Here is a 6,000-nt window from a genome sequence, read left to right as displayed (position 1 = left end):
AAGATCTGAGGTCTGGGGCTACACCAGAGAGAATGAGAGTTGAAGAGCTGAGACAGAGCCACTGCCACCTGCCATAACCCCCCCTCACCATCAAGTCCCCATCAGTGTGAAAATCAATGTGTTTACTTCTCATCAGTGTGTGAAATCAGAGCCCTCATGCAATTTCTGTCAACAATTACTCGATCACCCTATTTTTGTGCAGGTCTGGTGATTGTAGTGCTGCCAGGGGATGGGTGAGAGGCTGGGAGGGATCAACCTCTTGCTTAAAAAGAGTGCAACAGCTAGAAGAACTGCATTTTTGCAGAGCTTTTTCATTCACAGGCTAAAATTGTTTCACATTAAACAGGCTAGGCTAATAGACGTGGCAAAATAAATGCAAAGTCAAGCCTGCCTTGACCCGCCACTGCAGCTGTGAATCGGATTTTTGCAGCCACCAGCTTGCTGGGCAGCATGAACACAGTTTGCTGGATGCTCTCATGGCTGGTGGTGCAATGTAAGCACAACACTTGGAATACAATCCACCAGTGTCTCCACGCCAGATCCCAAAACCTACTTCCTAGGCCTGCTGCCAGTGTTGTGCTATGAGTCACGAAGAGAAACAAACACAAGGAATGTCAAATTAAATAGGACGCAACGCTTTCGCAGGATTTAAAAGCGGAGCAATTGCGCCGTAGAGTACAAACCTCCCTGGACTCCTCTTGGACTGCTTCTCATCTTGGTAATAAGAAACATCCCTTTAATTAGTTCCACCTAATGAAATTCATAAGTCAGGGAGTGGGAGTTTTGCTCCTGGGTAGAAACCGAAAACTTCTCTTCACTCGATCTGCCCATTTTCTGCAGCAGTCACTAGCAAATTTTATCAAATCTCTGCATTAAACAGTAACAACTATTGTTCACTCAGAACACAAGTCCATTTATGAGCTGCAATATGACACATCTTGGAAACCCCAGACTGAAAGGCACTTCTGAAAAAAAAAAGATTAGGACTGGCAAGAAAAAGTAGTTTCAAATTGTTAAGAAGAAGCAATAGAGAAACTTCTACCTGATCTTTCCGGCTGCTGAGATCAGAGAAGTTCCTTTACCTTTCTAGGTTTGGGTAAAATAATTTACAAAATTTATTTGTCTTTCCTTACAATTAAGGGGTACCCATTACCTCTCCAGCTGAACCTCTGGCTGCTTCATTCTCCTTGCATTAGGGACAAGTAAAATAATACTAGGAAGCCTCAAGCTGTGCATTTTCTCCTATGGAAATATTGACCCACAAGCATCTGTTTAAATTCATTTTGGCTATGTGTCTCTCAAGACAAAGTGATATCCATGGCAACAAACAATTTCACTGCAGAAGAGGGAGCACATCCAGAAGGAGTGTGTAATCGCTCTGTTTATCGATGACTACAAGCCTGAAAGCAAAAAGTTTGGGATCTGAGGCACAATACCAGTGTTCTGCAGCAGACCAGGGCCTTTATCAGGACACTTTTGCAAATGTCTGTCATAGAGGATGGAGAGGGAAACTGAAGCCTTGCCTGCTGTTTTCCTTTCCAATCTTCTTTGCAAAGAGACATGGCTCACTGTGCAGTTGTTGTTGCAATTGCCCTTTGAGAAGTTTTACAGAGGAGAATGGGCAGGAGGAAGACAATGCTCTCCTACATTTGGAGACAGCAAAAGCACAAATCACCACTAAGACAAACTGATAGGACAGTCTGGACTTTGGTACAAACAGTTTTCAGCACCTACAGGGGCCCCTTGGTGTATCTGCATGTTTCCCTTAAAGTGGCTGCTGACCAATGCATTCATCCTGTCACTCCACATTGGGCCCCATAATTACAGAGCTGATTTTCAGGGTTGGTTTTAGCTGCTATTATGGGAAGGTATGATGTTGGACACAACTGCAGTGCTGTTGGGGGAAGGAAGGAGGAAGGTGGCACGTGGCAGCTTGCTGCACTAGGCAGTGTTGGCAGAGGAAAAGGAAACCACAGCCCTCCTAGGATCTTCCCAAGAATCCTTCCCACTTATAAAGCTATCTTTGATTTGGGCTGCATGGAGTAAATTTCTAGTTTAACACTCAGGGGCAACAGCTTGAACCACTTCTGTTCTCAGGGCCTGCTAGAGAAAGGTGTTGGTGCAGAGTGCATCTTGCTATGGCCCTGCTGCACCTGAAGGATTGCTTTGCAGGCTTGGTGCATTCTAAGCCAGGAGTGTCTTACCCTGCCCTGAATCCCTTCCCCTCCAAACCTGGCTGCCTGATAGCATTTGCTCTGTTCTCCTGTCTCCACTACAATGAGGCAAAAAGCTCCCACCCACATTGATTAAGGCCTCCAGGATAATTTCTTGAACTTTTGGGATCCTGCTACCTGCAAACCAGACCCAGCACTCACTTTTAGCCTTAGATAACTGTGGAGGGCCATATGAGCTTGCCTGAGAGACACTGCTGTGGAGACACCCAGAAAGAGAACCAAGGATAGATTTTTCAAGCAATGTCTCGGTGCCATAACCTATGTAAATGCTACCCAGCCACTTGAAAATGATGTGATTGATTACAAATTACATCAACACCATCCCATCAGATGTTCTTGCCTACAGTGGTGCTGACAGAGCACTCACTCTCTTCATTTCTGAGAACCCATAAATGCAAGAGCTCTAAGGTCATAACACTCACAGGCAAAAGAAGGAACCCTTGTTTTGAGAGCCAAAGTAGCTCTGTTAGAAATTCTAGGTCAAGGTACTCAAAGGGGCACACACTGTCCCCTAAAGGTGTATCTGAGCTGAGCACACCTCCCACAGAAAACACAAAGTGTGAGATACTTGCTTTGTCATGGAGAAAGGACCAGGCTAATGGTTTCTTTCAGGGGGTTGGCTTCTTACACTGCGATTTTCTGTCCCAAAGAGAAACAGCTCCTACTTCTGGAGGCCAAACCTCGTCCATTGAGGGCAGCAAATTATTTGAAGAACAGTAATGAATTTAGTGTCTCTAGTTGAGATCAGGAGGCAATTTTAGGGATTAGGTTCACCTGAGTGAAAAAATTGCAGAGGCACTGCCTCCCCCACCCACACACTTGCAAGTACCTACAACTGACCCTCCCATACCTACCTCCCCCACACACCATCCCTCGGAGAAACCCCACCCCTGTTACTGCAGGGGTTTCCATTTCAGCTGCAATAGAGGGTGGCCTCTCTCTCTCTGCAGCAGCGGTGATGTATTACCCACCCAGGTACTGACCAGGCTCCACACATCAGCTTATCTGCCAAGGTCTGCTTCCATGACCCTTTGTCCCTGTTCTCCTGCTGAATTTATGCTCCTCCTCTGATGTACTGCTACATGTAGCTGAAGCAATGATGAAGGGGCTACAGCTAAAACCATGGAGAAAAAGAAAAGCGAAACTGTCTCAGTTTACCAAGATCAGGCGGGATCTTACAGTCTTGTTTGGAATGCAGCAAAAATTAGTTGATCAAAATGGCTTCAGGTACAGCATTCTTAATACAAATCTAAAAAAACTATAAGAAAACATCCACACTGTCTCGGGAGGATGCCGGCCTGAATTGAAAGGGACCTCCAAGTGAAAGGAGCTCAACTACACAGGCCAGAGTTAAACTCTCTACTTCAGTGACTCTCAGTGGAAAGATACAGTGCCAAGCTAGGGTGTTATTATAGTTAACCCTTTTGATGCTTACTGCTGGAGTTATGGATTCAGATGCATATTTAGATGCTGTTGGTGTAAACAGCATCTTTTTTGGGTCCAGAAACTGATGGCTGGTTGCACAACTGTCTCTTGGGTCTTTTCTTCCAAAATATGGTAGATATTTATAAGTCATCACTCTCTCATTCACTTGCCCTTAATAGGGCAATGCATTCCCAAAGCAATCTATCAGAGCTGGGCTGGCTCTGGAGACTGTACCATCTCCTTATCTTCCCTCCCCTCCTCTCCCACCACATGCCCTATAATGCTTCTCTTAGTGGTGGCCAAGATCCTGCTGAAGGTGACTGAATTTCAGACTACTCAGCAATCCCAGCTCCCAGGGGAGCACAAGATGCAGGCTGGAGAAGCCTTTTCTGCCATTACTCCCTGGAGCTGTTAAGAGCCAAGAAGTGTTTTTGCTGGATCTCAGCTCCTCTCCAGTTACATCCCTATCGCCTGTGACCCTAAGCAGAAATCCCAGGCTTATAAAATTAAACAGACCTTTCCCATGAGTCACCCTGGGATTCTATGCTTGGATGGGATCAGGGAAAAGAGCAGAGGCACATCTGCTCTGGGAGCAGTGCAGAAAAAGCAGTGTACAGATCCAGGCTCCAAGACTCCCTAGTCCCAGTTTTTCTCATAGCTGCAAGTCAAACCGGACACAGAATATAGCAGAGTAACCTATTGAACCAGATCCTGTTAGCTAACTACAGAGAAGCCTAGCAGGCCATTAAAAATTAAACTAAATATAGGCACATATCAAAAAAACAGTGACTCTAAATCTCTGTGCCTAATTCACCAGGGAGCAGAAAATCCTAACACATGGGATGCTCTTCAGACGATGCAACTGCAGCTCTAGTGAGACGGGAAGCTTTAACCAGATCTCCCCAGAACCACAGGGAGGATGCTGTGCCTCTGCTCTGCTGCCAAGACCCAGCTTCCAGCATGCCTGGTTATTTTCCGCACTCAGACACGTGCAAGTTCACACAGCATCCTAGGGATGTGCTACCCTTTCCAGCCTCTGGAGGCTCACTCCTGCTTTCGTGGCTTGCTTAGAACAGTTCATTTCCCTCGAGACCAAAAGTGTTGGTGGCAACTGGTGATGAGCAGGACAGACAGCCGTGGACAGCTTTTGAACCGCGGATGTCACCAGGACAACCTCCTGGTCTACATCAACCACTGATGTCACTCCTGCTTTTGGCTCTCACTGGAGCAGTAAGGACAGCTGACTAACAGTGCAAAGAAAATGTCTTCTAACTGAAAGAGTGTTGTGCAGTGGTCTAAGCACAGGGCTTGGCAGCAAGAGCAATGGACCTCCCCACCTACAGCCTTCGGGTTTTATCAGGCTCCTATAGGGGCAGAATGAAGGAAGGAGATTGAGGAGAGACTCTACCAGAAATAAAACAGGACCTTTACAGTGGTCCCACGAGGTTAAATTAGTTTGTGTGAAGACTTCGGAATCACAAATAATCTCTTGCTTCAAATCCCCAACATTATGTGAGACACGGTGCTTTAATAAGGGCTGAATTACTCCAGGAAACTTCAAAGCCATCAAAGTACTTGTGCTCGGTGACATTTGTGTTCAGTGCTCTGAGTGAGCTTTCTCTGCTTTCCCCAGTCACTGCACAACAGTCAATTAAAAGTGCTGCTCTCTTTGTAGCCTTCACTGCAGTACCAGGTTTATTGTCCTATTTGTCACCATTGAACTGGCTCGGGGTGAATTATTTATAGCACCGGAGAAGACGAATTAAGTGCTAAATTCAAAGTGGGTCAGAGGGATGTTGACTTGGCCTTGAGACACAGGCGGGTCAGTGGGCTGATGTCTCAGCCTGCTTTGCTTAATGGGATGGAGCATCATCATTTGCACTCATACCAAAACCTTGAGCTGCCTGCACCCAACCAGTGCTCCCGTGCCCTTGGGCCGGAGGGGCAGGAGGCAGATACCAGTAACCTCCATTTTCCTCCACAGGTGACTTGCCCCCACTTTTTTTATCTGTGCATGCTGTGGTTCTTCAGTTAAGAACACCATTGCAGCAACCTCATCAAGAGACTCCACTACAGAGCTGCATTTTTAGCACTTGGCATGGCATGTCAGTACATCACACTGCCAGTGGCGTGATGCAGGGTGAGCCAAAACACCCCAAAAATCCAGAAAGCAGCCTACTAGCCTGCGGTTTTTGGTTTTTAGTGTAGCAATAAAAGAGCTACTCAAGCACAGAGCTTTTTAAAGGAAATCCTGCATGCATTTCCATCCCTAAATCCCAATAGAATCTTGTAATCCTCCACCAAGAACAGCCTGTGCTCCACATTGCCTGTAACTTAAATG

The sequence above is a fragment of the Coloeus monedula genome (assembly GCF_965178545.1).
Source record: "Coloeus monedula genome assembly, chromosome: 3".
Taxonomy (NCBI): domain Eukaryota; kingdom Metazoa; phylum Chordata; class Aves; order Passeriformes; family Corvidae; genus Coloeus; species Coloeus monedula.
The sequence above is the reverse complement of the archived record's forward strand: the minus strand, read 5'-3'. Positions refer to the sequence as shown.